Here is a 12342-nt window from a genome sequence, read left to right as displayed (position 1 = left end):
TTTTTGTGTGTCCCCCCCCCCCCCCCCTCCCTTCCTTCTTGGCACAGTGTGGGAGATATCTGGATACGTTTGCTTCCGATGGAGGTTTCTCTTTTGGGATGAAATGTGCAGAAGAGGACATAGCCGGGCATTATCTGGAGTCTAAAACCTGGTTCGCATTAATTCGGCTCAGGTTTAACCACCCCTGTGCCAGGAGGAAGCATTCCAGGGCATCTTTCTGATCTAATGGTACCCAGCTGTTCTCACCTTTCTCCTGGCAAAGTGATAACGGCATTGCCCGACTGCCTTTCCCTCTGCCTAAGAAAGAGTTAACCTCTCCTGTGGTGGAGGGATATCTGAATATAAACTCTCTCATCAACACACCTACCCTGCACAGTGAAATGGCTGAAGAGTTATTTTCCTGCTGTGCATCCTAAACTCTGCACCAGGAACAAGGAAGGGGGGCTTCAGAGAACCTTTTGGCACAGCAGGGGTTAACCGCATCTGTTCTGCATGTGTGGATGCCTATGTGCGTGATGCTGATATATATTTAGGGGTTCAAGTCTTGGGAAAGAGGGGCTGGTGGCCACGGTGGGAGAGGCAGCTGCTGCATACCGGTGTCATTAAGTCCGCGCTGTTAACTCTTTTGCCACTGAACCCTTTTTTGCAGGGCCTGCCTGCTCTGGAAAGGGTTAAGCCATTCCAAAGAAAATTGTCTGCAAAAGAGCTCCGGTTGTAGATGATGCAAATGACTCTAACCTTTCCCAGATTCATTGATTTCATGCATAGGACCCTAAATATTTAATTTATCAAAAAATCCATTGCATCTTGGTCTGTTTAGGTAACAGAGGAACGAGGTGGCTCCTATCTACAGCATCAAATACTTTCTGCTAGCCCCCCTTGGGTAGGTGGCCTTTCATATTCATTCAGTGCATGTCTGTACCTCTTTGCTTAGATTATATCCAGTCTAGCAGTTATGGTTCGTAAGAGGGCTGCAGCACTGCATCGTGAAGCTAGCCCCATCTGCCTTAATAGCCTTTCAGATGATCACGGAAAGAACTGTGGTCGAAACTACATCCCCCACAAAGAATAGATTTTCTTGTGAATTATTTAATCACAGAACAGTTCGCCGAGAAAGAATAACAGACCGACGAAAGACAGCCTAACTGTTGTCTTCTCCGTCTATTCTCTTTAATAAATGTATATATTTCAGGCTCTAGACATGCAGGCTTACTGATCGCTACACCGTATCACTTGTACTCTGTCAATAAAATAAGCTTACTATTTAATTAAAACCGGCAAGTCCTCAGCTGCTATTATAAAGTGTGTCTAAATCAATTCTTTTTTCCGCTGAGAACACAGCAGACAAGTGGATGATTGTGAAGTGTCTGAATTTTTACGAGAAGGGAATTTTAGGTCCTTCCTTTTATTACTGTCACAGTTGGAGACCTCAGCAGAACAGAGAACTAACACTTTATTATACTGTTCCTGTAAACTGGACTTTAAAAAAAAGAAAAAACACATCTATGGGATACACATTCATAGAAGAAAAAGGACTATTCAAAAAAACCCAACAACAAAAATCCCCAATCCCATATCAAATGCAACTGTTGTGTCACCACTGAGAGTTAGAAGCCTCGAAAAATGTTGAGTCTTACTTTAGGCAAAAAGCCCCATCTTAGGCCACTGAGCCTCACAAGAACAAATGTATGTTAAGGAATACATACGCCTTGTTTAGTTCAAGTTCAATAGAATTAGTGCTGTACAGTTGAGATCTGCTTGGTGCAGATTCACGCCTGTCCTAAGAAATGATTCATTTTGGCGTTAAATGAAGCTGAAAAATATCATGTAAATATCTTTTTTCGGGGTTGCGTCATCGAAATGATGTTGTTCAATGGCTTTAAAGTTTAAACAATGTTAACACCAAGGATGGTCAGCTCCCCAGTGGGAGCCAGACAACCTTACAGCAAGCTATCATTCACTGTATCAGACCCCTCTTACACAAAGAGGCGAACTTACTGCAAGAGAAAAAGACTTTCGGGGGAAAAAAAGAGACTGTAGTAGGATCCCACTGTTATCATTCCACTTTTAATAAGGGTTTTTGAATTTCTTTAAAACTTTCAGGCCTAAAACACTCATGTCACATTAAATATAAATCACTAGCTCTAGTCTTGTTTTTGATCATTTTTACACCTCAGAATTTAGAAATGTTTGAACGAAATAAAAAAAAAAGTTAAGGCAGAATTTTTTTTTTCTTTTTTTAAAAGTCCATCTATTTTGGGATTGCATTACATTTCCTTAATCTATCAGTATCCTTACATTTTGACCTTACAGAGAATCGTCCTATGCCTTTTGATTATGTTACATAGTTTTACTTTTACTGGTTAAAATTGCTCAAAATCTTTTTTCTTTTTTTTTAGAAGCATATGATTTGTATCAACGTTTTCTATTATTTTTTTTTTTACAAGAGTAGTTCAACTGTTTTTGGCAAAGTTTGTTTGAAAAAAAAGTAAGGCTTTGTCTTAAAAGCCAGAGCCCACTATGTCTGTGACTAATTAGAGGGGTTAGCCAATGAGAGCTAAGTTTAGAGTCCTCCACCAAACAATTAAGTTTATGCCCTCGAACAGCCAATAATAATCTTGCTAGACTACACAATGCAGCCTGTGTTTTTTTCTGGTACCAGGCTTGCGTTTAAGGTGAAAGGCCAATGTGCCATAGGGAATATTGCTCTAGCTTTTTTTAATAAGTCTCAAGGAAACAATAACTTTGTGAATTGATGATCGGTTTCTGTACTGCAATATAAAGCAGTCCTTTATGTGTAATAGCAAAAAAAAAAAAAAGCATTCTTGTAGGACAAGACTTTTTTTGTTGTTGTTTAGGTATATAATAAAGGTTATGGTTAGCCTTTCCTCCAGAGGCCTTTTGTTGATGGATGAAAATAGCTCTTTTGAAGTTAGATGGATTTGTAAACCTCCAGCCGAAGTGAACAAAGTGGTTAATAGAAATTATTTGTGACCAATCACAAAATCAGATTTCATTACTTGGCCAATTCCTGATTGGTTGGAGTTGTTTACTGTGTCTCCCTGTTCGTTCCACTGTATTATTAAATATGATTCTGTGCAGAATATTTTTCTGTTCATTGACTACTAATGGTATAATGGATTGAGGACATCACATTTAATTTTCGAGTTTGCAGTAACCTATAGCACTAGTTCAATTTAATTGTTCTTTGTCTTGACTCATTCAAATGTCTCTGGCTTATACATGCAGTACCTTCATGATAGGACTATGTATTCTATGTAGAATTAATTTAAGCATTTTAGACACTTATTTGCAAGATGGAGGATTTTCTCCACCTTTGTGAGTGGTATAGAATGTTGAAGGCATTCAAGCCTTCTTATCTGGATAATGCATGTATGTAAGGGTATCACACTTTGTTCCAACAAGTTCCACCCAGCAATGGCATCACTGAACATGCTGGCCAAACAAGAGCGTGTAGTCCCCCGATTAATGCTAGTAAGTGACAAAAAGCAGGACTGTCCCAGTAGTCCATAGCAGCCAATCATATTGTCCCTTTTCCACTTCTAGTACAGGTTTGATAAATATTCCTACCTGTTGCTATGGGTTTGACACACTACTCCTCTTTATACCTGGTTAATAAACAAGAAAGAAAATATTACATCCAAACCCAGTTTCTTTGAACCTCATGTACAAAATTACCTTGAATAAGAAGTGTGTCAGGCTTAAGGTATAGTGCAAAGTATAATGAAGATATATCCAAGGGCAAGAACCCTTATGTTTAAGTTTATTGCAGCCAAATATGTTAGGAGACCACAATGGCTCCGGGTTACTTCACTTTGCTCATCATTTTGCTTCATGCATTTGATTTAGTAAAGGAGGAGAAGGGTCACGTAGCTCAGTTAAATGCGTTCTTTCAATTTTTTTTGACGTTTTCACAGGATTGGATTTTTGAACTGAACAAAGCTTCACTGGGGTGGGTAAACATTCTCCTCCTATAGAAAAACTACCCCATTAAATAAGCCAGCTCATAGCATTCAAACTTCTTAATGCTATGAGCTGGCTTCTTTTTTTGGGCCGGTGAAAAAATTGACAAGGAGTATTTGAGTGGTTTCAATGAGCAACACATAAACAGTTCTTTCCAAACTTTCATAAGCGATTCCCTTTGCGTTTTGCATTGAAACAAGCAACCAAGCCAAACTATTCCTTTGTTTACATGAGTCCTGATACCTCCTGACTACTTTTTTTTTTTTTTAATGACTTCCAGACGGTCAACAATAGCACTGGCTCAGTGTGCAATGGAAAAAAAAAAAGAAATCTAGGCATTTTAATGAACGTTTGGTACTTTGTGACACAAAAAGTTATGTGAGTTGTGGCATTCAACTCTCATTTCCTGGCTGGCTCCATCACCCTGATACCTTCAATATGCAGATACAATGCCTTTTTTTCATCTGGAAATAGTTATGTTCCCAGCAGTAAGGCGGAATTCCTGCAAGGCGTATTGTTTTCAGGTCTGTCAGAGACCCTGGAAGGCACACAAGCAAACCCCAGACTGCTATTTTGTGGGGGGAAGTGTGAGGGGTGGTGTAGAAAGTGTAGAAAGTGTAGAAGTGGAAGGGGGTGGGAGTGAGGGGGTTAGAGCTACAGTATCTCCACATCTGGTAATAATTCCCTCACAGGTCCGTCTGATGTTTTCATTGCCTTTACATAGGCACATTACTCCAGAATCTTCAGGCATTTTTTTCCCTCATGTTCCCTTCATTCCAGGGCCTAATGAAGGCCTTATGTTGCCTTGTGAGGAGGCGGCAGAAAATGTTGGGATGTAGTCGTTTTTGTTTTTTTCCTTTATCATTGCAAACTCTGTAGAGAAGTTATAGTTCAGAGTATTTGGTTGCTACAGATTGTCTGTACTTTAAGATGGTTTCTCTAAAGTTAACCTGTGACCTGTGACACCAGATCGGAATGTTGCAGAAGTCAAGTTTTTTTAAATTCATGTTCCTATTGTCTCATAATCAAAGCCAGCAGTTTTGGCTCCCTCCGTTCAGATCTCCACCCCAGAGCAGAAAACCTAATTTTGAATTTTACTGGACATGTTGGTATACAGTATCTAATTAGTGAACTGATACAAATGCAAACATTTTTGCTTTGTGACAGACTCTCTTTAGAGGCAACCCATACTAACAGAGATAGGTAGGCCACCATTGCTGAAAGCTAAGTTCACACAAGCAACAACAACAGGTGGTCTGGTCATGTTTTTAAAGCTCTACGACCACCTAGAAACCCTCAGTGGTAATTGTTTAATGGGAAGCTGACATGTAAAGATCTGATTGCTTCATGAGGCGTTAAAATGTATGCTTTGTTTAGCTGGCTTTGCCACTTCTCCACCACCTCAATTGATGTCAATGCAAGCACACAGTAAACTTGCCTATAGCCTTTGCAATACAATTAGGAACCATTTACTTGGTTTTGGAATCCATGATATGGTCATAAAACAGAAAGTTGGGTCTACAAGCAACAAAATATAGCAAGAACATCATGGGAATCACAAAAAACATCCAGCTGGCACACCAAAAGTTAACCACACCTCAAAATCAGGCCACTTCCTCTGCATTACTTCCCCTTTAAAATTGTTAAATTAGAAAAAATCAAGAGAGCAATTGTTGAATGTTTTTTGACACATCGTAAACGTGTGTTAATGCTATAGGCACAGTAATCAGCGTTCATCATATACTTTCATACCACGTGCCTGTGTGCACAATGGCGGGCTGTCTCTGCAGGTTGCTTTGCTGTCTCTGGCTTCAGTGTGATCTGGAGAAAAAAAATATCAATGCATCTGTATTCTTTGCTGGGTCAGTTACTCTGAAAGTACCCCTGGATCAGCAAAGCATTCAGGCAACTAACATTTTCAAAATGAGAGGTGATTCATAGTGATGGCATAGAAAAACTATTTAAAAGTCCTACCCTTAACCCACTTATACTCAACTTCCAGCACTCTCCTGAATGGGCAAAGTGACTGAGTCTCTTTATCTCTGCATAGTGATGTCATAACAAGTCATAAGGGTTGGGGTCTGACATCATTTATATTTCTATATTCTAACACTCATTGGAACAAGCAAGGTGGCTGCATCATAGTCAATGCATAAAATAAAGGTCATCACTTTAAGTTGCCATACTGCCTGGAGGCTTGTACCAGTTGAAGTTCATTGTGGTACATAATTTGTGTTGCTTGTCCGTGTATGACAGTCTTCTCAGAGGTGATGGAGTTCATCTAGCGTGTGCATCAAACTACAGGATGGCAGGCCATGTCTATTGGATCAGTGGTTCTCAACCTGTATAATCACATGGCCCACATTTGTTCTTGATTATTAAGTCACGACCCAAGTTGCACTACACTGGAGTGCATGGCTTTGCGTTACCGCATGTTCAAATGCAAGCATTTAAACTGTGGGCAGGAGGTTTGTTTGGGGTGCCATTCAAATGAATGGCAACCCAACGCACCTCCCGCACCAGTACTATTGCATGGTAGTTTGAGATTAAAACACTGAGAGACACACACAACCACAGACACAATCTCACACACTCACATACATTTTCACACACACATACACTCTCCCAAAATTTTCTTTAGGGGTTCAGTGTGGGCTGCTGTGCTGTGACAGTGCTCCATCCATACGTGCGTTGCTTGTACAGCCCCCCTTACACTCCCTGTAGAGGTGCTGGAAGGCAGAATGTGACGTCACTTCAGTCGCGCCCACCCCACCTCAAGCTAACACTCAGCGCCAGGCAGCATATTTTTAATGGCTGCTCAGCACAAGAACTGAAAGTGCTGCACTATGGGGGGAGGTTGAGGAGCCTTTCACCTAGTGCAATGGAAGGCATGCGGCGACCCACTGAACACGAGGTTGCGACACATTTTTGGGTCACAACCCATCAGTTAAGAACCACCAGCTTATAAACACATGCAGCAAACCAACAGTCAGATTTCCTCATCATTCAAATCATCATTTTACGGCGGTGGGTGGGAGTTTGGGTAATGAGGTCTCTATATTAGGACTTGGGGGGAGTGTTTTCATACCTCAATTATAACTTTTTGAGCTGTTATTCAGTCATCCAGAAATCTGACTCAGAACAGCATAAAATCACTCCAGTAAAGTATATAAAAGTATATTTAGTTTCTTGTTTATACACCAGTTGGAGTTCCAATGTTTTCTTGGCCAGAAAATAAAATTTCACAAACTTTCGTCTGTTACAATAAGCCTTTATGTAAACATGGAGCAATAAAATAAATATTATATGTTTACAATACCTGTCAGAAAATTTCCAGTCATTTACAGATTTAAAGAACATAAAAAAAGTATCATAACGTATCATAAAGTATCAAGTCCAAATTAAGGAAAATAATTCAGCAGGTCTCAGTGGTGGTTTATGTGGATCTGCCAGTGTATGGACATCCTTGGTCGCCAATCAATCAGAAATGAAGTCTCAGTGGTGGTTCGTGTGGATCTTCCAGTGTATGGAAATCCTTGACTGCCAGCCAATCGGGTTTCATTACAGAAAATTACTAGAAGGTGATGTAATTGGCTGTTATGGGTTGTAGTGAACGGTTACCCTTTGCAACATGCTTCCAAATGCATTGTATATGACTTTTTTTTTTAGAGTTAAATAGTAATTTTGTAGACCTAGACCTCACGGTCTGAGATTTGTCTTTTTTATCCTCCATTCTGTAATGTCTGGGTCTGTTGTCTATTATTTTTGTAGAATCCATTAATTCACATTACTATATATAATTATAACTTTACCTCATTGTGGTGTTGGTACATTGTGCACTGTTTATGGTAATTAGAGCTTCATCAGTGTGTGTGGTTTTTCTTTACAGTCTGATTACACATGTCATGGCTTCCAACTTTGGCAATTTTATCCCTTGAGGGGATTGAGGGAGTAAATAATTTCCGGTTTCATGACTTACAAGCCGGTGCCAGTTTATTCTAGGAAATGTTGTTTCAGTGGGTCAGCAATACCACTTCTAAACAGAGGTTGTGAACAGTAAGTGATAGTCAACCCGTGCCTTATAACGCAGAACAATAGGTTCACTTGAATATACAATAGTCCTTTCTTGTGTATTCACCTTCCATTTGCTCCTCTTCTGTGCCACTAGGGGGCAAATGCCAGACCTGAGTGCTGTCACATAGGGGATGGGAAATAATCCCTAGCCCTGTGTATGCTCCAATCAGATTGATTTGGATCTTAGCAGCACTTTTTCTCTGCAGGCAAACAGGGTGGCATGTAATGGATGGAAAATTAGTATAAGTAAGACAGGAGGTTAGCAATTAAGTAACTATATTGCTTCACCGGGCAGGCAAAGCATGGGCTCACATTAGTCCATGTCCCACACAAGCCTCCAAAGACATGGAGGGTAATGTGGGTGCATGACAAATGCTGGCACCATAGACACAGCAAGAAAATGGCAGCACACTGTTTATAAAAAGAAGTTGACATCATGGGATTTTCTTTGATTGTATACTTTATTCAAACAGTACTATGGATTTGAATAGATTTCTGCCACCTTAAGAAGGGGAAACAAAATTGAAAATGAGGCGCTGTGCAGTTTTTCAAAGAGTCAATTGAACTATCACTGCACACACTCCACAAAACAGGGACACCCCTTAAAAAGGAAAGGGGGTATACCCAGAGAGGTGAAACCACTTATTTACAGTCAAAACAGAGCACCACATGTCCAAGAGTCCAACATTTTAATGATAAAATTAGTTCACAGCAGAAAAACAGCCAATGTGTTTTGAGGGCTGCACAAACTCCCCCTTCATCAGGGCTCAGGAATGTTGTCTGGGTTTAAATGGACTCAGATAACCAGATTCCAGATGGATCTGGGGATTTCTGCTTGGAATGGTTTAAAAAGGGGCAGGTAATGCCAGGGTTGACAAGTGCTGTGAACCAATCTTATTATTCAAAATGTTCGACTCTTGCCCATTTGTTTGATGCTCTCATTAGACTGTATATACTTTAAGAGGGGCACATGGGCCCCTCTATTCCTTAAGAGAGGGGCCCATGTGTGTCTAAATGGTGTTTACTTTGCTGTTCATCACAAGGTTTTACATAAAGAAGATCATTTCATTTTCCGGTTAATGTAATGATATCATCTGCCCTGTTGCAGTTAATTTGCAGTAATTAACAACACAATGGCAAACATAGATCTAAGACTGGGAATGATCTCTGGGCTTGTGTACACATCGGCACAGCTTCTGCTCAAATTAAGTCTACTGGTTGTATTTGAATTTGTCAGCCGATGGACTGTAGTTCCTCCATAACAGGGACAGTGCTGGTGCCACTTGCAGAGCACACAGCTCATGTAATGAAAGTATGTGAGTGTGCCGGTTATCTGTAGAATTAAGGATGTCAGGCAATGGATCATATACACAGGTCCCACCACTGTTTAAGGGCAGCATTTATCTAGGAAACAATTCCACACATAACTGCCATCATTGGGTACAGAAAATAGCTATGCTATTTGGAAAGTGCATTAGGCTGATGTCAGGTTGGTGATATTTTCACATGGACCACCCTCTTTTTTAAGCAATGTCTCAAAAATAGTAAACTTCTATGAAATTGCTAACTGGATATTTTTTTTAGTGATTTATAGCTCAACTTATGATTATTAGCAGTGACGACAAGTTCGCTAATGTTAATTGCTCTTCATTCACCTCTATAGGCTTAGTTACACATGGCTGAAGGATAGTTATGTGTAGCAGAGTACCCCAACAGAATGCTGTAGCACTAGTTTAGCTTGTAGCAGAGACAATTTGCTTCTTAGCAACAAATCTTCAGCAGCTCTAGCAATTAAATTGTCAGCTACGAATAGCCGTTAATCGCCAGAATTTGCGATTTGTAGGTTTCCTATGGCAGGAACCTACAAATTTCTGCAGCAGGAATCCTAAATCTCACATTAACTGCGGCACTGTCACCCATTTAGGTTAAAGAGCGGGTGACAGTGGCCGCATCTGTAAGCAGCAGTCTGCGTGTATTCGTATTTGATATGATTACATGCGGTTTGGAATAGAACCCTATTCCTGGACACATCATAGATGCTGACAGGGACATGGACTTATCCACCTAACCAACCACTCAGTATCTGCAACCGCACTCTGTCAATCCCTCCACTGGCTTCCACTTCCCCAAAGAATAAAATTCAAAATATTAACAACCAACTTACAAAGCCATCCACAACTCTGCCCCAGGTTACATCTCCAACCTTGTCTCAAAGCATCACCCTGACTGTCCTCTCCGCTCCACCCAAGACCTCCTGCTCTCTAGCTCTCTGGTCAACTCCTTCCATGCTTGCCTCCAGGACTTCTCTAGAGTATCTCCCATTCTTTGAAACTCCTAACCCCAACCTGCCCATCTATCTCCTACTCTGACTACCTTTAGGTGATCACTAAAGACTCATCTCTTCAGGGAAGCCTATCCCACCTCAACCTAACCACTGAACTATCTCTTTCTCAAACAATTCATCCCCACACAGCTACCTCCTCATGTATCCCTTTCCCCTCCCTCTCAGATTATAAGCCCTCATGGGCAGGGCCCTTCTTGAATTGTATTGTAATTATAATGTCTTCCTTATGTTGTAAAGCAAGGTGCAAACTGTTGGCGCTATATAAAACCTGTATAACAATAATAATGTTGTAAACCGCAGAATACTTACAGATAGTGGCACTGTCGTCCGGCCATTAACTTGAGCGGGAGACAGCAGCAGCATCTAAACAGGACATTTGGGATTCCTGCCGCAGGATTCCCACATTGAATAGTGGGAATGTAGCCTTGCTGTGTCCATGCCTGCAATATATAATATGAAAGTAAAACTTGAACAGAAACAGTTACAGGGGAATGGTAGCCACCCCAAATGCGCTCATGTACCAGGAATGTTTGTTACATTGAAGGTTCTTTAAGTCTCATTCACTTCTGATCTGTGAGATGGATGAGCTATATTTAACTTTCATTATCCATAAATTAGAGTGTTATATAATATCTACATATATAAATTGATGCCAGCTGCATACTCTCTCCTCTCTTTCTTTCTTGGATAGCATAAGTAAGGTAAAGGTCTAGTTTCTATAATGTAAAGCTGAACTCCAGACTCATATACAAGTGATAAATGTACTTGCATATGCATTACAAATAATTGAATGTATTATTAAATGTGACTAGCAGAATTACCTGAATTTGTCTTGCTTTCAGGCTGTTGTAATCCTCTGAACAGAACACTGGGAAGGGAAGGGGCAGCACTGGGAGCCAATCAGGTTATGCTACTATATGCACGTGTGCTGGTAAGGACAGGGCAACACAGTGGCTTAGTGAGAGCACTTCTGCCTTGCAGCACAGAAGGTCCCTGGTTCAAATCCTAATCAGGATACCATCTGCACTAACTTTGCATGGCCTCCTTGTGCTTTTATGGGTTTCCTCCCACACTCCAAATACATGCTGGTAGGTTAATTGGCTCCTGTCTAAATCAGCCCTGTATGCATGTGAGATGGGGACCATAAAGTGTATAATAAATAAAATAAGGAACATGATGATAGGATGAGAGAGCAGAGTAAGCACAGCATGCTGATGCTTCTTTACCATCTGCTTAGCTTCTGTTATGGAATTTATGGAAGCATGATGACTCTGCTGCCCCTTTATTGTTCAATACACAGGCAGGGGGTTTGTTGCACCTGCACGGGAGGTCTAGGACCTGGCTGAGCTGTTTGGCAGGGTGCCTTAATCACAAAAATGGCCGTACAAAATTATAAATCAGTTGGCAGGTGAAATGAAATTCATGTATGTATTGCAACTGTGTATTTAGCTATTTGCTTGATGTTCAGCTTTAATATCTGTTTCATATGGTTTTTGTATCACTGTAATTTTATGGATGTACCAACGTTAAAGCTGGAAACTCCCCTGTCAGTGTCCTATCCTCGTCCCCAGTATAGGTCACCAAAAGAGGAATCTCCATCCTGGTAAATTTGTATAAAACTACATTTTCTGAGTTCCTTATTCCCAATCATTGCAGATTATTGTCTTTTTCTTGGCGGCTTCTGGACAAAGTTTGTAACTATTTCTGTACCGCTATTAATAATTCTTTTCACACTGATACTTAACACAGTAATCCTATTGCAGCAGCTTAACCACAGCCTTACTTCACTTCCCCATGCTGTAGATAATGCTGAGGTGCTTAGATTGTGTTTGTATATTGTCCCGGTCCTCATGCTTCAGCCTTATATAGGGGCAGGGGTGTTTCTAGGTTCCAAATAAATCAGGGGCGCTCAGATTAAAATGTTGAAGGGCTGGTAGGAT

General features: G+C 40.6%; 1 protein-coding gene across 1 annotated transcript in view; it reads left to right on the top strand.

Moving 5' to 3' along the window:
- Positions 1–12342, top strand: part of CDH11 (cadherin 11) — a 142461-nt gene that overhangs the window by 1070 nt on the left and 129049 nt on the right. The window lies entirely within an intron of this gene.

The sequence above is a fragment of the Nanorana parkeri genome, unplaced genomic scaffold (genome assembly GCF_000935625.1).
Source record: "Nanorana parkeri isolate BGI_ZX_2015 unplaced genomic scaffold, ASM93562v1 scaffold1623, whole genome shotgun sequence".
In the NCBI taxonomy this organism is placed as follows: domain Eukaryota; kingdom Metazoa; phylum Chordata; class Amphibia; order Anura; family Dicroglossidae; genus Nanorana; species Nanorana parkeri.
Note: the sequence above shows the minus strand (reverse complement) of the source record. Positions and strands in the feature narration are given on the sequence as shown.